Consider the following 22,997-nt stretch of genomic DNA (forward strand, 5'->3'; position numbering starts at 1 on the left):
CCTCTCATTTCATTGTGGCCAGAAAACAAAGACAGGGAGGGGCCAAGGACATGTCATATCTCTCCATGGAAAACCACTTATAACCTACTCTCTCCTCTTTTCCCAACAATGCCTTCATAATGAATCTATTAAGGGGATCAACCCACTAATTAGGTCAGAGCGGACATGAGCCAATCAGTTCCCAATGATTGGATTGACAAGCTGGAGACCAAGCCTTCAGTATCTGAGCCTGTGTGGACAATTCATATCCAAACCTTACCATTCCTTCCTACCTTCAAAATCTCCTGTCCAGTCCATAATACATGGTGTGTTTCGTGCATTTTCGTGAGTCCCCAGAGGTTGATGTGGGAAGCCCTGAAGGTCTGTTTTATTTTAAAAGGAAGCAGTGATGTTTAGTGACTCACATGACTTTGTGTGTATGTGTATATGTGTGCCATGTGTGTCTGTGCAAGCATATGTTGGAAATGACTGACTGTTATTTTCCACTGAGTACCATTGAGTTTCCGAATGGAGGCAGATGTTGGCGATCCTGGGCACAGCTGTTACGTGTTAAGTCTTTTTTCTTTTTGTTTGTGCTCTTGTGTATCCCTTTTGTGTCAGACAACCTCTTCCTCTGTGTAATAAAGGACCTCTCAGAGTACCGTGACATCGCTTATTTTGCCTTCTTTGTTCACTACAATGCAGGTGTGTGCTATTTATGAATTGCCTAAGTACCAGAATCGAAGGCAGGTTATTTGTAGAGTCAAAATTTGTTATTTGTTAGGCATTAATCAATACTTGAGTCCAGAAACGGGCAGGAGATGGGATACTGACTATCCAAGGTTGCTCAGTTTGGAAAAAATCAATCAAGCTATAGCCATGTGACTGCTTGTGTGTACATCTCAGTATTTTCCCTTCTTTAATTTTTTTAATTGGATATTTTTAAATTACATTTCAAATGTTATCCTCTTTCCTGGTTTCACATCCATAAACCCCCTATCCCATTGCCCTCCCCCTTATATGAGTGTGTTCCCCCACTCATCCACCCACCCCTTCCTGCCTCCTTACACTGGGGGGTCAAGCCTTGGCAGGACCAAGGGCTTCTCCCCCCCATTGGTGCCTAACAAGGCCATCCTCTGCTACATATGCAGCTGGAGCCATGGGTCTGTCCATGTGTACTCTTTGAATAGTGGTTTAGTCCCTGGGAGCTCTGGTTGGTTGGTATTGTTGTTTTTATGGGGTTGCAAACCCCTTCACATACTTCAATCCTTTCTCTAACTCCTCCAGTGGGGACCCCATTCTCAAATCAATAGTTGGCTACTAGTATTCACCTCAGTATTTGTCATGCTCTGGCAGAGCCTCTCAGGAGACAGCTATATCAGGCTCCTGTCAGCTTTCACTTCTTAGCATCAGCAATATTGTCTGGGTTTGGTGGCTGTATGTATATGGGCTGTATGCCCAGGTGGGACAGGCTCTGAATGGCCATTCCTTCAGTCTCTGCTCCAAACTTTGTCTCCCTATCTCCTCATATGAATATTTTTGTTCTCCCTTTTAAAAAGGACTGAAGCATCTGCACTTTGGCTGTCCTTCTTGAGCTTCATGTAGTCTATGGGTTGTATCTTGGGTAATTTGAGCTTTTGGGCTAATATCCAGTTATCAGTGAGTGCATACCAAGTGTGGGTTTTTTTGTTTTGTTTTTTGTTTGTTTGTTTTTGTTTTATTTTTCTGATTGGGTTACCTCATTCAGGGTGATATTTTCTAGTTCCATCCATTTGCTTATGAATTTCATGAAGTCATTGTTTTTAATAGCTGAGTAGTACTCCATTGTGTAGATGTACCACATTTTCTGTATCCATTCCTCTGTTGAAGGGCATCTGGGTTCTTTCCAGCTTCTGGCTATTATAAATAAGGCTGCTATGAACACAGTGGAGCATGTGTCTTTGTTATATGTTGGAGCACTTTTGGGTATATGCCCAGGAGTGGTATAGCTGAGTCCTCAGGTAGTTCAATGTCCAATTTTCTGAGAAACCTCCAGACCGATTTCCAGAATGGTTGTACCAATCTGTAATCCCACCAACAATGGAGGAGTGTTCCTCTTTCTCCACATCCTTGCCAGCATCTGCTGTCACTGGAGTTTTTGATCTTAGCCATTCTGACTGGTGTGAGTTGGAATCTCAGTGTTCTTTTGATTTGCATTTCCCTGGTGACTAAGGATGTTGAACATTTCTTTAGGTGCTTCTCAGCCATTCGATATTCCTCAATTGAGAATTCTTTGTTTAACTCTGTAACACATTTTTAAATAGGGTTATTTGATTCTCTGGAGCCTAACTTCTTGAGTTCTTTGCACATATTGGATATTAGCCCTCTATTGGATGTAGGATTGGTAAAGATCTTTTCCCAATCTGTTGGTTGCCCTTTTGTCCTAATGACAGTGTCCTTTGCCTTACAGAAGCTTTGCAGTTTTATGAGGTCCCACCTTAAAGCATAAGTCATTGGTGTTCTGTTCAGAAAAATTTCCCCAGTGCCCATGTGTTCGAGACTCTTCCCCACTTTTTCTTCTATTTCTTTGAGTATATCTGGTCTTATGTGGAGGTCTTTAATCCACTTGGACTTGAGTTTTATACAGGGCAATAAGAATGGATCAATTTGCATTCTTCTACATGCTGACCTCCAGTTGAACCAGCACCATTTGTTGAAAATGCTATCTTTTTCCACTGGATGGTTTTAGTTCCTTTGTCAAATATCAAGTGCCCATAGGTGTGTGGGTTCATTTCTGGGTCTTCAATTCTATTCCACTGGTCTACCTGCCTGTCTCTGTACCAATACCATGCAGTTTTTATGACTATTGCTCTGTAATATAGTTTGAGGTCAAGGATGGTGATTCTCCCCCCCCCCCAAAGTTCTTTTATTGTTGAGGATAGTTTTTGCTATCTTGGGTTTTTTGTTATTCCGAATGAATTTGCAAATTGCTCTTTCTAACTCTATGAGTTGGAATTTTGATGGGGATTGCATTGAATCTGTAGATTGCTTTTGGCAACAGGGCCATTTTTACTATATTAATCCTGCCAATCTCTGACCATGGGAGATCTTTCCATCTTTTGAGATCTTCTTCAGTTTCTTTCTTCAGAGACTTATAGTTCTTGTCATACAGATCTTTCACCTGTTTGGTTAAAGTCACACTGAGGTATTTTATGTTATTTGTGACAATTCTGAAGGGTGTCTTTTCCCTAATTTCTTTCTCAGTTTGTTTATCCTTTGGGCAGAAGAATGCTACTGATTTGTTTGAGTTAATTTTATATCTGACCAGTTTGCTGAAGTTGTTTATAAGGTTTAGGAATTCCCTGGTGGAATTTTTGGGGTCACTTAAGTACACTATCATATTATCTGCAAATAGTGATACTTTGACTTCTTCCTTTCCAATTTATATCCCTTTGACCTCTTTTTGTTGTCTCTGGCTTGGACTTTGAGTACTATATTGAATAGGTAGGGAGAGATTGGGCACCCTTGTCTAATCCCTGATTTTGGTGGAATTGCTTTAAGTTTCTCTCCATTTAGTTTGATGTTAGCTACTGGTTTGCTATATATTGCTTTTACTATGTTTAGATATGGGCCTTGAATTCCTGATCTTTCCAAGACTTTTAACATGAAGGGATGTTGAATTTTGTCAAATGCTTTCTCAGCATCTAATGAGATGACCATGTGGTTTTTTCCTTTGAGTTTGTTTATATAATGGATTATGTTGATGGATTTCCCTATGTTGAACCATTCCTGCATCCTTTTGATGAAGCCTACTTGATCATGATGGATGATTATTTTGATGTGTTTTTGGATTTGGTTTGCGAGAATTTAATGAGTATTATTGCATGGTTATTCATGCAATTCAAGGGAAATTGGCCTGAAGTTCTCTTTCTTTGTTGGGTCTTCGTGTGGTTTAGGTATAAGAGTAATTGTGGCTTCATAGAAGAAATTGGTTAGTGCTCCGTCTGTTTCTATTTTGTGGAATAGTTTGGACAGTATTGGTATGAGGTCTTCTATGAAGGTATGATAGAATTCTGCATAAACCCATCTGGTCCTGGGCTTTATTTATTTATTTATTTATTTATTTATTTATTATTTATTTATTTGGTTTGGATACTTTTAATAACTGCTTCTATTTCTTTAGGAGTTATGGGACTGTTAAGATGGCTTATCTGATCTTAATTTAACTTTGATAACTGGTATCTGTCTAGAAAATTGTCCATTTCCTCCAGATTTTTCAGTTTTGTTGAGTATAGACTTTTGTAGTAGGATCTGATTTTTTTTTAAATTTCCTCAGTTTCTGCTGTTATCTCTCCCTTTTCATTTCTGATTTTGTTAATTTGGATACTCTCTCTGTGCCCTCTGGTTAGTCTGGCTAAGGGTTTGTCTATCTTGTTGATTTTCTCAAAGAACCAGCTCCTGATTTTATTGATTCTTTGTACAGTTCCTTTTGTTTCTACTTGGTTGATTTCAGCCCTGACTTTGATTATTTCCTGCTGTCTACTCCTTCTTTTTCTTCTAGAGCTTTTAGGTGTGCTGTCAAGCTGCTAGTGTAGGCGCTCTCCAGTTTCGTTTTGGAGGTCCTCAAAGCTATGAGTTTTCCTCTTAGCACAGCTTTCACTGTGTTCCACACGTTTGGGTATGTTGTGCCTTCATTTTCATTATGTTCTCAAAAGTCTTTAATTTCTTTTTTTTATTTCTACCTTGACCAAGTTATCATTGAGTAATGTTGTTCAGCTTCCATGTGTATGTGGGCTTTCTGTTGTTTTCGTTGTTATTGAAGACCAGTCTTAGTCTGTGGTAATCTGATAAGATGCATGGGATTATTTCAATCTTCTTGTATCTGTTCAGGCCTGTTTTGTGACTGGTTACATGGTAAATTTTGGAGACAGTACCTTGAGATGCTGAGAAGAAGGTATATTCTTTTGTTTTAGAATGAAATATTTTATAGATATCTGTTAAATCCATTTGGTTCATAACCTCTGTTAGTTTCTCTGTGTCTCTGTTTAGTTTCTATTTCCATGATCTGTCCATTGATGAGAGTAGGGTGTTGAAATCTCCCACTACTATTGTGTAGGTACAATGTGTGCTTTGAGCTTCAGTAAAATTTCTTTTATGAATGTAGGTGCCCATTCATTTGGAGCATAGATATTCAGGATTGTGAGTTCATCTTTGTGAATTTTTCCTGTGATGAACATGAAGTGTCCTTCCTTATCTTTTTGGTTGAAAGTCAATTTTATTCGATATTAGAATGGCTACTCCAGCTTGTTTCTTGGAACCTTTTGCTTAGAAAATTGTTTTCCAGCCCTTTTCTCTGAGGCAGTGTCTGTCTTTGTCACTGAGCTGTGTTTCTTGTATGCAGCAAAATGCTGGTTCCTCTTTACACATCTAGTCTGTTAGTCTATGTCCTTTTATTTGATTATTGAGTCCATTGATGTTGAGAGATATTAGGGACCAATGGTTGTTGTTTCCTGTTACTTTTGCTGTTAGAGGTAGAGTTATGCTTGTGTGACTATCTTCTTTTGGGTTAGTTGAAATTAGATCCCTTTTTTGCTTTTTCTATGGTGTAGTTTCCCTTCTTGATTGGAGTTTTCCATCTATTATCCTCTGTAGGGCTGGATTTGTGGAAAGATACTGTATAAATTTAGTTTTGTCACGGAATACTTTGGCTTCTCCATCTATGTTACTTGAAAGTTTTGCTGGATATAGTATCCTGGACTGGCATTTATGTTCTCTTAGGGTCTGTATGGTATCTGCCCAGAATCTTCTGGTTTTCATAGTCTCTGGTGAGGTCTGGTGTAATTATGATATGTCTGCCTTTATGTTGCTTGACCTTTTCCCCTTACTGCTTTTAATATTCTTTCTTTGTTTTGTGTATTTGGTGTTTTGACTATTATGTGACTGGAGGAATTTCTTCTCTGGTCCAATCTTATTTGGAGTTCTGTAGGCTTCTTGTATGTTTATGGGCATCTCTTTTTTTAGGTTAGGGAAGTTTTCTTTTATAATTTTGTTAAAGATACTTACTGTTACTTTAAGTTGGGAGTCTTTGCTCTCTTCTATACCTATTATCCTTAGGTTTGATCATCATCTCATTGTGTTCTGGATTTCATGGGTGTTTTGGGTTAGGAGCTTTTTGCGTTTTACATATCTTTGGTGGTTGCACCAATCTCAGGGGTATCCTCTGCCCCTGAGATTCTCTCTTCTATCTCTTGTATTCTGTTGATGATGATTGCATTTATGACTTCTGATCTCATTCCAATGTTTTTATATCTCCAGGTTTGTTTCCCTTTGTGATTTCTTTATTGTTTCTATTTCCATTTTTTAGATCCTGGATGATTTTGTTCAATTCCTCACCTACTTGGTTGTGTTTTCCTGTAATTCTTTTAGGGATTTTTGTGTTTCCTCTTTAAGGGCTTCTACCTGTTTACCTGTTCTGTCCTGTATTTCTTTAAGGGAGTTATTTATGTCCTTCTTAAAGACCTCTAACATCATCATGAGTTGTGATTTTAAATCAAAATCATGCTTTTCTGGTGTGTAGGGGTATTCAGGACTTGCTGTGATGAGGGAACTGGGTTCTGATGATGCCAAGTGGCCTTGGTTACTGTTGCTTAGGTTCTTGCCCTTGCCTCTCACCATATGTTTATCGCTGGTGTTAGCTGGTCTTGCTGTCTCTGACAGTGGTTTGACCCTCCTGTAATCCTGTGTGTCAGCACTCCTGGAGACTGAATTTCTCCCATTGGGATCTGGGTACAAAGAACTGTGTCACAGGGTTGGCTCCGGGCGCAGTTGGAAACTGGAAGTATCCTGTCCCAGACTGCCCCTCAGTTTCTTTGTCCAGAAGGCTCCATGCAGGTTCCTTTAGGTCAGAAATTTGAGCAGATATGGTGGTCTCACCTGTGCTCTCAGGATTATCCACACTTCTGAGAATCCAGCTTTCTCCCCACGGGATCTGGGTACAGAGAACTGTGGGACCAGGTTTGCTCTGGGCACAGGCTCTTTCTTTAAGTTTTAAACTTATAATTATTTGTGTGTGTATGTGTGTGTGTGTGTGTGTGAATGCATGCAATAGTGCACGTGTGTGTGGATATCAGAGAAGTACTTTTGGAATTTATTTCTCTCTGGGAGCCATAATTTTTCTTCCACTGTGTTAAGGTAGAGTCTTTATTTTATTTACCATGCTTTTAAATTATCACCATATTGCTTTTGAGACAGCTTCTTATTATATAGCTTCAGCTAGAAGGCAAGGCCTTTCTTGCTTCTGCCATTCTGCGTACTTCAGGTTAGCTGAGGTGCCTGAGGTGCTTCTAGTCAGTCCTACCATTTCTTCCTCCAAGTTTGCTAAAGTAATGCTGGGATTTAGATGTGGGCACTGTATCCTTTATTGTTTTTCTTTTGACAGTTTCACTTTGAAGCTTAGATTGGCCTTGAACTCGAGGTTCTCCCACTTCAGCCTCCCAAGTGTTTGGATTTCACAATTGGGCTGACACTGTGCAGGCTGCATTCTCTTCTTTACACTCAGGTTGCCAGGCCCCCTCAGCAGGAGGCTTTACCTGCTTAGCTATCTTGCTGGATCAATTGTTTTCCTTTTTAAATAAAAGTGCTCGGAGCCACCAATGGCTCATATCCTTGTGGTGATTGATATCTAGGGGCTAATGATGGCTAATGGACTTGGATGAATCATAGAAGCCAACTTCATCTCGGTTCCATGGGATTTTAAAATTGGATGATCAGAGAAATGATGCAGATTGATTCATTGTTTCCAGTGGTGGACAGGCAGACCCTGGGGAAAGTCGCTTTTGCTTAAGCACTCAGAGCCACTGTGAGGACTGACCAGTCTAACCCCCTCTTCCTAGTGAGAACTTAGAGATGCACAGCCAGAGACAACATTCTGGGGTCAGAAAAGGCAGACTGCTGGAGACAGGTGCTGCGCATGCTCATGAAATTCTCCAGTGGTTTCAGTCAAAGACAAAGAACTATTTGTTTTGGTGATCATCTACTGATCCCAAACCTGGTTCTATTACTCTGTCTTCTGTAGGGTCTTTCTTCCCCCATCAGAAGATCACCTTGGGCTGGGGTCAGGGTTCACTGGAAAGGGATCTGCTTAGCATGTTTGAATCCCACAGTTGAGCCTCTAGATCTGCAAAGATCAGCTGAATTAAGGAATGCAGAGAGAGAAGAGAAATGTTCCTTCTGTGATTGATAGATGCTGCCTATGCATAAAAAAAAACCCTTTTTATTGTCTTTTAAAGTTTGAAACTGAGCTCATTTCACTTTGGGAAATGAGACACAAGGCAATGGTCAGTTCTGCTCTCTACTTTCTTCCTCCAGGGAAATGGGATTCTGATGGAGTCCTGGAAGACGGCCATCGGGGATCTCTACAAGAGGGATAAAGAGGAGTGACAGGGAGAGCATCCTCCAGAGCTCAGGCCTCCCCTTGCAGTACCTGTTGACCTTTCTGATGCTTAGGGACCAAAGCATCTTCAAGAAGAGATCTATATGCACGTAGTAAGAAAGGTAGAGCAGGGTAAGTAATACTGTGAAATCATGCTGGCTTTCACTTACTGGCTCCTGTTATTCACTACCTTTGCTGCCTGGAAGAGGCTCATAAAATAAATATTGTGGGTCGTCTGAGCATTAGACTGGAAATGGCATATGTAACTTAGTATTCAAGGTTACAGGTATCCTAGTTTTATTTTTGTTGCTGTGATAAGTAACAACAACAGCAGCAGCAGCAGCAAAGTAACTTGGGGGAGAATGGGTTTATTTTTAGCTCAGAATTACAGGTGATGTGTCATTGCAGAGGAGTCACAGAATCAGGAACGTGAGACAGCTAGTCTCAGTGCACTCATGGTCCAGGGCAGAGAGAAACAAAAATTGCCGACTTGCTTACTTTGCTTGTTTTCTTCACTCAGGGCCTGGCCTAAGGAATGATGCCTCTCACAGTGGGCTAGGACTTCCTACATCCATCTCCTATAGACATGCTCAGCCTGATCTAGGTAATTTCTCATTAATATTCTACCTCTTCTCCTTTTAAAGACAGACTCTTACAAAGCTCAGATTGAGCTCAAAATTGCTATGAAACTAAGAATGATCTTGAATTCCAGACCATCCTTGCCTCTGCCTCCCAAGTGCTGGGGTTACAGGCACGTGCACTGCTGAGTTCAATCATATAAAATCATTTTGGGAAGGTGGGAAAGAAAGAAAGAGGCCATGGAAGAGGTTGATGCAGCAGGAAGGGAAAGAATGCTTTGAATAAGGATGGAGGTGAATGTAGTCCTTGCTTGGGCCTAGCAAAAGGCAAAAGGCCCTCAGAGAGGAGGCAAGCACTGAATTCTACAGAGAAGGAAGAGAAATCCTTAAGTAAAGATTAAAATAGGGAGAGAAACTCATAGCCTGTACTGATGGTTCCACAAAACAAATCCCAAGCATAGTTTATTAGTTTCCATCACTGTAATTATCCCTAGTGGTGAGTAGAGAGTACTACCAAACATATGTATGTGTAGTGTGTGTGTGTGTGTGTGTGTGTGTGTGTGTGTGTGTGTGTGTGTTGGTAGTGATCCTGTCTGTCATAAATCTTTTCAACCTTGTTTTGATCAGGCGAACAATCACCTTGTTTTGGCCTTCTGAAGGTTGGTCATTCAGATTAGAAGGACCAAGGAGAGCTTCAGAAACTGCCAAGTTGTCCATGACTCCAAAATCACTTCTATAGCCAGGGTCCCAGCTGGATTTTGGAAGGACATAGTGGACAATGCTTTTCCATCCTATGTCTCCTCACTGGGCAGGATGGGGATTTGATTTCTGTCTGTGGTCTTCACTGAGCCCTCGCCATTGGTTTGTCTCTTTACAGTGGTACCTTGAGGAGGTTCTAGCCAGGCCCGCTTGTTCCTCTCCCTCTCCTTCTTTAACTCTTCCAGCTCCCCACTTCCACTCTATGGCACTACTGGAAGTCTGGGGTTTGGATAACGCTAAGACGTCAACCAGGGTCTGAAGCACAAGAGTAGAGTCAGGAATTGTCTCCAACTAGACCTCTGGTCACCTCCTGTCCACCGCAGGCCCCTAGACTTTTCTGTGTTGATGAAATAGGATAACCTCAGGAAATTTCTCTCCTCTACTCCTGTATCAGCCCATTTTGGGATCCTTGGCCCTGGTTAGCCCTTTCTTCAAATGTAACTCAGAGATTCTTACTGCTTGTTGAAACCAAATCTATCCCCATCCATCAGGCTATCCTGTTTCCTAGAGTTTTCTAAGAGCAGAGGTCCTCAGGCTTTGAGGAGGGATGAATAGTTAGGGGCTGACTGTATGTGTTTTCACTTGTACCTAGAGTGTACACAAGTGTTCACTTGACATGACGATTTATGGTCACATTTTTATTATCCACCACAAGGTTTCCTCATTTCTAAGATACTGAGTTATAGGGAAAAAAAAGTGTATTTTGTGTGGGTGTCAAAGAACAGAACTTGAACAAACTGAGCTTTAAGGACCTAATGGGTCCTTAATCATTTATGAAGCAGGCAGAATCTATTCTACAAAACAGACAGGGGCTCCGCAGGGCAGAATAGCTGGCTTTTAAGATATAGCTTGAGCAAGAACAAGGAAAACATAAGATAGTGGTCCCCTTGGTCTTGGAGGGTGTGTGCCAAGCCTACCAGATGCCTGGATGCCTGAATCCCATGTGTACTGGTTTTTCCTACCCCTGCTATTCTGATACAGTTTGATTACTTAGGCAAGTAAAAGATTAAGAACAACAAATAATAAAATGGACCAGTTATAACTATGTGCACTCTCTCATTCCCTACTTCTCTTTGTGTTGTAGTAAGACTTTTGGACCTTGTTTGACTGTGAATAACTGTGGTATGTGGGAACTTGAAAATGCAGATGAGGGTGTACTGGGTGCCTCTGTGTCCTTCAGTTGCTTACCTGGTTGGGGGAACATATGCACACATTCATGTACCCCCCCCCCACACACACACACACAGGAAATAGAAAAAAGATGCTGGTGTGTCTTTGAATCTCTTCTCTTCATAGGAAGACGCTGTTGGATATTTGGACTTCCTCCCCTAACTTTGTATAAAGTTATGAATACATTTTCATATGGCATCTTGCATATTTTCTTAATTATGGAAAATTAATATTCCATATGTTATATATGATAATATTAATATCATATGATAACATAGGAATTATATAATGTGTGATATCTCTGATAATATATATTATTATATTACATCACATGCTGTATATAATTATAGTGTCAGATAAATCATATATATACTATAATATGCTATATATCATGTATATTACTTTGTTAAATACTATTTCTCTGCCACGTTCACTTCTAGAATTAACTTGTGTTAACTCCTCAGTGCATACAAGCTCCGATTATCTGGTGCTGCCTCATAGACCACCAACACACAGGACAATAATTTATTACTGTCTTTCTCATGGTTCTACAGCTTGATTAGACTTGCTTGGTCTCTTGGGTTGCTGAGGCTGGAGGTCAGTCGCAGTTATGATTATCTCAGGTGTGGACATCCAAGCTGACTCAGACTCTCCCAAGGAATCAGACAGTGGATGCTAGCTCAGTAGGGACAGTCAATGGGCAGAGCCACACATGGGCTCTCCGTGTTACATTGTTCCCTACATTCTTTAATGATCTTTCCCTGTGGCCAAGCTTCTCACTGTATTTTACTGGGCTTGTTACTGAATGCTTGAAGGGACCCAGTCAGAAACAGCTGAGAACTTTTAAGATAGAGCTATGGAAGACTCACATAGCACCTATACCACATTCCATGACCAAGTAAGATACTGAAGCCAGAACAGACTCCAGGGGAGACAGAAGTGACACCTCTTGACCAAAGAGTAATGCGTGTCCGGAGAGAGAAGAGCTGTCTCACTCTGTGCCTAGATCAACTTCCATATTCATTGCTATCCTTCAATTCACCAATTATCTTGGTGACTACATCCGATCTAGATTTTATTGCTTCTTTTGTTTTAATGATTCTTTTTGTTTATGATCTTTGTAATTGGTTTCTTTTCCCATTCACTTAAATGTTCGTAGAACACCGTCTGCTTTTGTTTAATTATTTCTTCTGTGTCAGTGCCTCTTTGAGCATCCTAAAACATAACTATTTTAGCTAAGACAATTCATCAACTTGAGAGATATTTTTGTATTAAAAGTAGATAAGTCTTTGTTTTAGAGGCATTGACAAAATATGCGTGTGGGCAGCTCTTATGGTTTTATGGTTTATTTGGGTGGGGATAGGGAATATGGAAGCTGCTCATTCTTGAAAGAGAAATTCGTGAGTTTTGCTAAATTCTAATTAAGGCAACTGGTCACAACATGGTCACTCATGACAGTTCTTAGTATAGAACAAGTGAGAGGTGCTCTCTATTGTAAGGACAGGCTGTAGAGAGGGAGAGAAGTCTTCAGTGAATGTATATGTTAACATGGGTGTGGCCATGTCAAGGACCCTGATGCCTCAGCCATATAGGAGTGAGAGAGCCTGCTCGGAGTGAAGCTCAGACAGTTGCCAAAGTTTTCCTCGGGTCTGAGTGCGAATGCTGGCAGTGTGCAGAAAATCTCCACTATAGTTTTCTTCTCCTGATGGTAACTGCCTTCAAATTGCTTCCCTGTAGAAACTGCACCTGCCAAGATTAGCTAAATCTGCATCTTTGTTCAGCTCTACATAGCAAGCCTGCCTGCTTGTTTATCTGTGTATAAGAACCCTATCTCCTTGTTCAGCTGTATGCAATAGCCCTGTATCACTGAGCTTCAGAGAGGTTGTAGATTCTCCATGTAGACAGCCCAGACTACCCAATCCTAGCCTTCTTGTTCCTGTGTTCATATTTGCCATTTTTTCCTTCCCTCGTTGCCCCAGTCAGGGTTCTGGGACTCAAGCTGTACAAAGCTGCATCAGCAGGCTTTAGTTATTGGTCTAGGAATTACTCAATAGGTATAACCTCTTATCTGATCCCTGTCTAAGGGGGCAGATATGCAATTCACAACGTTGACAATACCTTCAGGCTGCCATTTTTATTTCAAACATCTTCATATTTTGCCTACTATCCTTGGTCCAGGCTCCTACTCCAGAAATAGTCTCAGGAGCACAGGTAAGGGAAATGACAGAGACCCATCAGGTGCCAAAGCCATCTCTGCTTATTTCCTTTTCTATTCTTATAAGATAAATTCTAATATTTTGTTGTTCAACTTTTTCCTTCCCAGGCACCGGTAATTCCACCTTTGAGTTAACCTCTCTCTTCTTCCTAGCAACTACCACCATTACTTGTTCTGCTTCCTACAGGGACTAAGCAAAGGTGACACCGAGAAGCAGAGTGCACCTTCCACTTCTCGTAGCAGGGCAGAGGGGAGAGGAATGCCTTGGTGATGAGCACACATGCAGAAGGTGACTCTCCTCCCAAAGGGATTGTCAGGGAGGCATATCTGAGGATTATATCAAGAGATACTAGCACCCCATCCCCCAGTCAGAGACTAATGACATCAACAACAGGACTCAGAAGCTTCATCAAAAGTTAATGAAGAAATGAGATGTGTCTTCAGATGACTTGGGAAATATTCACTGCTGAAGGAACAAGGAAGCAAATGGAGATAGTTCATAAGAGCTGTCCAACCATCGCAATGGACCCAGTCAGTGAGACTATGTGGATTCCTGGTGTAACTGTTCAGAGGACCTTGTGAATCTGGACTTTATCGATCTTTATAATAACCTTCTATGAGTGCTTCCTTATTTCTATTTCAGAGAGTGGCCTGAGGTTTCAAAGCTTGTACACGGCAGACTTAAGACAAGTTTTAGCTTTAAACATTGCTGTATGTACTACTCTTTCTGTCTGAGCACCCTGCTGAGCTCACATACAAAGACACTCGGAACAGACTTGGCATTAGACTATGTGATTCCAAGCATTGTTTGCTATATACGAGTTCCCAATGGAGTGTGTTTGTTAGCTGTCTGTGAAAACCTGAAGCAATAAACAGGTGGTCTAGGGAGATGTCAGTGGACAAGGGTACTTGCCATTGAGCCTGTCCTGAGTGATCCCTGAGACCCATATGACAGAAAGAAAGAACCACCCTCTGAAATAGAAATAAGGAAGCACTCTCCTAGAAGGTTGTTATGGGGATCAATAAATTCCAAATTCACAGGGTCCTCTGGACAGTAATACCAGGAACTTATATAGTCTCACTGACTGGGTCCATTGTGATGGTTGGACAGTTCTTATGAACTATCTCCATTTGCTTCCTTGTTCATTCAGCAAGATAGATAAACCCTTAGCCAGACTAACGAGAGGACACAGAGAGTGCATCCAAATTAACAAAATCAGAAATGAAAAGGGAGACATAACTACAGATGCAGAGGAAATTCAAAAAATCATCAGATCTTACTATAAAAACCTATATTCAACAAAACTTGAAAATCTTCAGGAAATGGACAATTTCCTAGACAGATACCAGGTATCGAAGTTAAATCAGGAACAGATAAACCAGTTAAACAACCCCATAACTCCTAAGGAAATAGAAGCAGTCATTGAAGGTCTCCCAACCAAAAGGAGCCCAGGTCCAGACGGGTTTAGTGCAGAATTCTATCAGAACTTCATAGAAGACCTCATACCAATATTATCCAAACTATTCCACAAAATTGAAACAGATGGAGCACTACCGAATTCCTTCTGTGAAGCCACAATTACTCTTATACCTAAACCACACAAAGACCCAACAAAGAAAGAGAACTTCAGACCAATTTCCCTTATGAATATCGACACAAAAATACTCAATAAAATTCTGGCAAACCGAATTCAAGAGCACATCAAAACAATCATCCACCATGATCAAGTAGGCTTCATCCCAGGCATGCAGGGATGGTTTAATATACGGAAAACCGATCCCAGCCCGTAGCAGCTCTCTGCTCCCAGACCCTGTGGGAAAGAGACCTCACCGCCTGATCAGGTGGGCACTCCTGAGGCTGCAGAGCGGAAGAGACCACCAACACTGCCCACCCCTGCCCACATCCCTGGCCCAAGAGGAAACTGTATAAGGCCTCTGGGCTCCCGTGGGGGAGGGCCCAGGAGCGGCAGGACCCCTGCCTGAGACACCACCGGAACCTGAGGGAAACAGACCTGATAAACAGTTCTCTGCACCCAAATCCCGTGGGAGGGAGAGCTGAACCTTCAGAGAGGCAGACAAGCCTGGGAAACCAGAAGAGACTGCTCTCTGTACATACATCTCGGACGCCAGAGGAAAACACCAAAGGCCATCTGGAACCCTGGTGCACTGAAGCTCCCGGAAGGGGTGGCACAGGTCTTCCTGGTTGCTGCCGCTGCAGAGAACCCGTGGGCAGCACCCCGCGAGCGAACTTGAGCCTCGGGACCACAGGTAAGACCAACTTTTCTGCTGCAAGAAAGCTGCCTGGTGAACTCAAGACACAGGCCCACAGGAACAGCTGAAGACTTGTAGAGAGGAAAAACTACACGCCCAAAAGCAGAACACTCTGTCCCCATAACTGACTGAAAGAGAGGAAAACAGGTCTACAGCACTCCTGACACACAGGCTTATAGGACAGTCTAGCCACTGTCAGAAATAGCAGGACAAAGTAACACTAGAGATAATCTGATGGCGAGAGGCAAGCGCAGGAACCCAAGCAACAGAAACCAAGACTACATGGCATCATCGGAGACCAATTCTCCCACCAAAACAAACATGGAATATCCAAACACACCAGAAAAGCAAGATCTAGTTTCAAAATCATATTTGATCATGATGCTGGAGGACTTCAAGAAAGACGTGAAGAACTCCCTTAGGGAAACACAGGAAAACATTAATAAACAAGTAGAAGCCTTCAGAGAGGAATCGCAAAAGTCCCTGAAAGAATCGCAGAAATCCCTGAAAGAATTCCAGGAAAACACAATCAAACAATTGAAGGAATTAAAAATGGAAATAGAAGCAATCAAGAAAGAACACATGGAAACAACCCTGGATATAGAAAACCAAAAGAAGAGACAAGGAGCTGTAGATACAAGCCTCACCAACAGAATTCAAGAAATGGAAGAGAGAATCTCAGGAGCAGAAGATTCCATAGAAATCATTGACACAACTGTCAAAGATAATGTAAAGCGTAAAAAGCTACTGGTCCAAAACATACAGGAAATCCAGGACTCAATGAGAAGATCAAACCTAAGGATAATAGGTGTAGAAGAGAGTGAAGACTCCCAGCTCAAAGGACCAGTAAATATCTTCAACAAAATCATAGAAGAAAACTTCCCTAACCTAAAAAAAGAGATACCCATAGGCATACAAGATGCCTACAGAACTCCAAATAGATTGGACCAGAAAAGAAACACCTCCCGTCACATAATAGTCAAAACACCAAATGCACAAAATAAAGAAAGAATATTAAAAGCAGTAAGGGAAAAAGGTCAAGTAACATATAAAGGCAGACCTATCAGAATCACACCAGACTTCTCGCCAGAAACTATGAAGGCCAGAAGATCCTGGACTGATGTCATACAGACCCTAAGAGAACACAAATGCCAGCCCAGGTTACTGTATCCTGCAAAACTCTCAATTAACATAGATGGAGAAACCAAGATATTCCATGACAAAACCAAATTTACACAATATCTTTCTACAAATCCAGCACTACAAAGGATAATAAATGGTAAAGGCCAACATAAGGACGCAAGCTATACCCTAGAAGAAGCAAGAAACTAATCGTCTTGGCAACAAAACAAAAAGAAAGAAAGCACACAAACATAACCTCACATCCAAATATGAATAAAACGGGAAGCAATAATCACTATTCCTTAATATCTCTCAACATCAATGGGCTCAACTCCCCAATAAAAAGAAATAGATTAACAAACTGGATACGCAACGAGGACCCTGCATTCTGCTGCCTACAGGAAACACACCTCAGAGACAAAGACAGACACTACCTCAGAGTGAAAGGCTGGAAAACAACTTTCCAAGCAAATGGTCAGAAGAAGCAAGCTGGAGTAGCCATTCTAATATCAAATAAAATCAATTTTCAACTAAAAGTCATCAAAAAAGATAAGGAAGGACACTTCATATTCATCAAAGGAAAAATCCACCAAGATGAACTCTCAATCCTAAATATCTATGCCACAAATACAAGGGCACCTACATATGTAAAAGAAACCTTACTAAAGCTCAAAACACACATTGGACCTCACACAATAATAGTAGGAGATTTCAACACCCCACTCTCTTCAATGGACAGATCATGGAAACAGAAATTAAACAGAGATATAGACAGATTAAGAGAAGTCATGAGCCAAATGGACCTAACAGATATTTATAGAACATTCTATCCTAAAGCAAAAGGATATACCTTCTTCTCAGCTCCTCATGGTACTTTCTCCAAAATTGACCATATAATTGGTCAAAAAACGGGCCTCAACAGGTACAGAAAGATAGAAATAATCCCATGCGTGCTATCGGACCACCACGGCCTAAAACTGTTCTTCAATAACAATCAAGGAAGAATGTCCACATATACTTGGAAATTGAACAATGCTCTACTCAATGATAACCTGGTCAAGGAAGAAATAAAGAAAGAAATTAAAAACTTTTTAGAATTTAATGAAAATGAAGGTACAACATACCCAAACTTATGGGACACAATGAAAGCTGTGCTAAGAGGAAAACTCATAGCGCTGAGTGCCTGCAGAAAGAAACAGGAAAGAGCATATGTCAGCAGCTTGACAGCACACCTAAAAGCTCTAGAACAAAAAGAAGCAAATACACCCAGGAGGAGTAGAAGGCAGGAAATAATCAAACTCAGAGCTGAAATCAACCAAGTAGAAACAAAAAGGACCATAGAAAGAATCAACAGAACCAAAAGTTGGTTCTTTGAGAAAATCAACAAGATAGATAAACCCTTAGCCAGACTAACGAGAGGACACAGAGAGTGCGTCCAAATTAACAAAATCAGAAATGAAAAGGGAGACATAACAACAGATTCAGAGGAAATTCAAAAAATCATCAGATCTTACTATAAAAACCTATATTCAACAAAACTTGAAAATCTTCAGGAAATGGACAATTTCCTAGACAGATACCAGGTACCGAAGTTAAATCAGGAACAGATAAACCAGTTAAACAACCCCATAACTCCTAAGGAAATAGAAGCAGTCATTAAAGGTCTCCCAACCAAAAAGAGCCCAGGTCCAGACGGGTTTAGTGCAGAATTCTATCAAACCTTCATAGAAGACCTCATACCAATATTATCCAAACTATTCCACAAAATTGAAACAGATGGATCACTACCGAATACCTTCTACGAAGCCACAATTACTCTTATACCTAAACCACACAAAGACACAACAAAGAAAGAGAACTTCAGACCAATTTCCCTTATGAATATCGACGCAAAAATACTCAACAAAATTCTGGCAAACCGAATCCAAGAGCACATCAAAACAATCATCCACCATGACCAAGTAGGCTTCATCCCAGGCATGCAGGGATGGTTTAATATACGGAAAACCATCAACGTGATCCATTATATAAACAAACTGAAAGAACAAAACCACATGATCATTTCATTAGACGCTGAGAAAGCATTTGACAAAATTCAACACCCCTTCATGATAAAAGTCCTGGAAAGAATAGGAATTCAAGGCCCATACCTGAACATAGTAAAAGCCATATACAGCAAACCAGTTGCTAACATTAAACTAAATGGAGAGAAACTTGAAGCAATCCCACTAAAATCAGGGACTAGACAAGGCTGCCCACTCTCTCCCTACTTATTCAATATAGTTCTTGAAGTTCTAGCCAGAGCAATCAGACAACAAAAGGAGGTCAAGGGGATACAGATCAGAAAAGAAGAAGTCAAAATATCACTATTTGCAGATGATATGATAGTATATTTAAGTGATCCCAAAAGTTCCACCAGAGAACTACTAAAGCTGATAAACAACTTCAGCAAAGTGGCTGGGTATAAAATTAACTCAAATAAATCAGTTGCCTTCCTCTATACAAAAGAGAAACAAGCCGAGAAAGAAATTAGGGAAACGACACCCTTCATAATAGACCCAAATAATATAAAGTACCTCGGAGTGACTTTAACAAAGCAAATAAAAGATCTGTACAATAAGAACTTCAAGACACTGAAGAAGGAAATTGAAGAAGACCTCAGAAGATGGAAAGATCTCCCATGCTCATGGATTGGCAGGATTAATATAGTAAAAATGGCCATTTTACCAAAAGCGATCTACAGATTCAATGCAATCCCCATCAAAATACCAATCCAATTCTTCAAAGAGTTAGACAGAACAATTTGCAAATTCATCTGGAATAACAAAAAACCCAGGATAGCTAAAGCTATCCTCAACAATAAAAGGACTTTAGGGGGAATCACTATCCCTAAACTCAAGCAGTATTACAGAGCAATAGTGATAAAAACTGCATGGTATTGGTACAGAGACAGACAGATAGACCAATGGAATAGAATTGAAGACCCAGAAATGAACCCACACACCTATGGTCACTTGATTTTTGACAAAGGAGCCAAAACCATCCAATGGAAAAAAGATAGCATTTTCAGCAAATGGTGCTGGTTCAACTGGAGGGCAACATGTAGAAGAATGCAGATCGATCCATGCTTATCACCCTGTACAAAGCTTAAGTCCAAGTGGATCAAGGACCTCCACATCAAACCAGACACACTCAAACTAATAGAAGAAAAACTAGGGAAGCATCTGGAACACATGGGCACTGGAAAAAATTTCCTGAACAAAACACCAATGGCTTATGCTCTAAGATCAAGAATCGACAAATGGGATCTCATAAAACTGCAAAGCTTCTGTAAGGCAAAGGACACTGTGGTTAGGACAAAACGGCAACCAACAGATTGGGAAAAGATCTTTACCAATCCTACAACAGATAGAGGCCTTATATCCAAAATATACAAAGAACTCAAGAAGTTAGACCGCAGGGAAACAAATAACCCTATTAAAAAATGGGGCTCAGAGCTAAACAAAGAATTCACAGCTGAGGAATGCCGAATGGCTGAGAAACACCTAAAGAAATGTTCAACATCTTTAGTCATAAGGGAAATGCAAATCAAAACAACCCTGAGATTTCACCTCACACCAGTGAGAATGGCTAAGATCAAAAACTCAGGGGACAACAGATGCTGGCGAGGATGTGGAGAAAGAGGAACACTCCTCCATTGTTGGTGGGATTGCAAACTGGTACAACCATTCTGGAAATCAGTCTGGAGGATCCTCAGAAAATTGGACATTGAACTGCCTGAGGATCCAGCTATACCTCTCTTGGGCATATACCCAAAAGATGCCCCAACATATAAAAAAGACACGTGCTCCACTATGTTCATTGCAGCCTTATTTATAATAGCCAGAAGCTGGAAAGAACCCAGATGCCCTTCAACAGAGGAATGGATACAGAAAATGTGGTACATCTACACAATGGAATATTACTCAGCTATCAAAAACAACGACTTTATGAAATTCGTAGGCAAATGGTTGGAACTGGAAAATATCATCCTGAGTGAGCTAACCCAAACACAGAAAGACATAAATTGTATGCACTCACTGATAAGTGGCTATTAGCCCAAATGCTTGAATTACCCTAGATGCCTAGAACAAATGAAACTCAAGACAGATGATCAAAATGTGAATGCTTCACTCCTTCTTTAAAAGGGGAACAAGAATACCCTTGGCAGGGAATAGAGAGGCAAAGATTAAAACAGACACAGAAGGAACACCATTCAGAGCCTGCCCCACATGTGGCCCATACATATACAGCCATCCAATTAGACAAGATGAATGCAGCAAAGAAGTGCAGGCCGACAGGAGCCGGATGTATATCGCTCCTGAGAGACACAGCCAGAATACAGCAAATACAGGGGCGAATGCCAGCAGCAAACCACTGAACTGAGAACGGGACCCCTGTTGAAGGAACCAGAGAAAGAACTCGAAGAGCTTGAATGAGCTCGATACCCCTTATGAACAACAATGCCAATCAACCAGAACTTCCAGGGACTAAGCCACTACCTAAAGACTATACATGGACTGACCCTGGACTCTGACCTCATAGGTAGCAATGAATATTCTAGTAAGATCACCAGTGGAAGGGGAAGCCCTTGGTCTTGCTAAGACTGAACCGCCAGTGAACGTGATTGTTGGGGGGAGGGCAGTAATGGGGGGAGGGTGGGGAGGGGGACACCCATAAAGAAGGGGAGGGGGAGGGATTAGGGGGATGTTTGCCTGAAAACCGGGAAAGGGAATAACACTCGAAATGTAAATAAGAAACACTCAAGTTAATAAAAAAAAAAAAGAAAAAAAATATACGGAAAACCATCAACATGATCCATTATATAAACAAACTGAAAGAACAGAACCACATGATCATTTCATTAGATGCTGTGAAAGCATTTGACAAAATTCAACACCCCTTCATGATAAAAATCCTGGAAAGAATAGGAATTCAAGGCCCATACCTAAACATAGTAAAAGCCATATACAGCAAACCAGTTGCTAACATTAAACTAAATGGAGAGAAACTTGAAGCAATCCCACTAAAATCAGGGACTAGACAAGGCTGCCCACTCTCTTCCTACTTATTCAATATAGTTCTTGAAGTTCTAGCCAGAGCAATCAGACAACAAAAGGAGATCAAGGGGATACAGATCGGAAAAGAAGAGGTCAAAATATAACTATTTGCAGATGACATGATAGTATATTTAAGTGATCCCAAAAGTTCCACCAGAGAACTACTAAAGCTGATAAACAACTTCAGCAAAGTGGCTGGGTATAAAATTAACTCAAATAAATCAGTTGCCTTCCTCTATACAAAAGAGAAACAAGCCGAGAAAGAAATTAGGGAAACGACACCCTTCATAATAGACCCAAATAATATAAAGTACCTCGGTGTGACTTTAACCAAGCAAGTAAAAGATCTGTACAATAAGAACTTCAAGACACTGAGGAAAGAAATTGAAGAAGACCTCAGAAGATGGAAAGATCTCCCATGCTCATGGATTGGCAGGATTAATATAGTAAAAATGGCCATTTTACCAAAAGCGATCTACAGATTCAATGCAATCCCCATCAAAATACCAATCCAATTCTTCAAAGAGTTAGACAGAACAATTTGCAAATTCATCTGGAATAACAAAAAACCCAGGATAGCTAAAGCTATCCTCAACAATAAAAGGACTTTAGGGGGAATCACTATCCCTAAACTCAAGCAGTATTACAGAGCAATAGTGATAAAAACTGCATGGTATTGGTACAGAGACAGACAGATAGACCAATGGAATAGAATTGAAGACCCAGAAATGAACCCACACACCTATGGTCACTTGATTTTTGACAAAGGAGCCAAAACCATCCAATGGAAAAAAGATAGCATTTTCAGCAAATGGTGCTGGTTCAACTGGAGGGCAACATGTAGAAGAATGCAGATCGATCCATGCTTATCACCCTGTACAAAGCTTAAGTCCAAGTGGATCAAGGACCTCCACATCAAACCAGACACACTCAAACTAATAGAAGAAAAACTAGGGAAGCATCTGGAACACATGGGCACTGGAAAAAATTTCCTGAACAAAACACCAATGGCTTATGCTCTAAGATCAAGAATCGACAAATGGGATCTCATAAAACTGCAAAGCTTCTGTAAGGCAAAGGACACTGTGGTTAGGACAAAACGGCAACCAACAGATTGGGAAAAGATCTTTACCAATCCTACAACAGATAGAGGCCTTATATCCAAAATATACAAAGAACTCAAGAAGTTAGACCGCAGGGAAACAAATAACCCTATTAAAAATGGGGTTCAGAGCTAAACAAAGAATTCACAGCTGAGGAATGCCGAATGGCTGAGAAACACCTAAAGAAATGTTCAACATCTTTAGTCATAAGGGAAATGCAAATCAAAACAACCCTGAGATTTCACCTCACACCAGTGAGAATGGCTAAGATCAAAAACTCAGGTGACAGCA

The 22,997-nt window shown here is 40.7% G+C and overlaps 1 long non-coding RNA gene across 5 annotated transcripts in view; it reads left to right on the plus strand.

Annotated features, from left to right (window-relative positions):
* LOC102552432 (uncharacterized) overlaps window positions 1-22,997 on the plus strand; it is a 67,092-nt gene that overhangs the window by 31,180 nt on the left and 12,915 nt on the right. For all 5 annotated transcript variants that reach the window (XR_005501049.2, XR_005501048.2, XR_005501047.2 and 2 more), the window contains exons 5-6: window positions 8,326-8,521; window positions 8,910-8,993. This is a non-coding gene — a long non-coding RNA (uncharacterized LOC102552432). The remainder of the gene's footprint in view (window positions 1-8,325; window positions 8,522-8,909; window positions 8,994-22,997) is intronic.

Source organism: Rattus norvegicus, chromosome 2, assembly GCF_036323735.1.
Source record: "Rattus norvegicus strain BN/NHsdMcwi chromosome 2, GRCr8, whole genome shotgun sequence".
In the NCBI taxonomy this organism is placed as follows: Eukaryota; Metazoa; Chordata; class Mammalia; order Rodentia; family Muridae; genus Rattus; species Rattus norvegicus.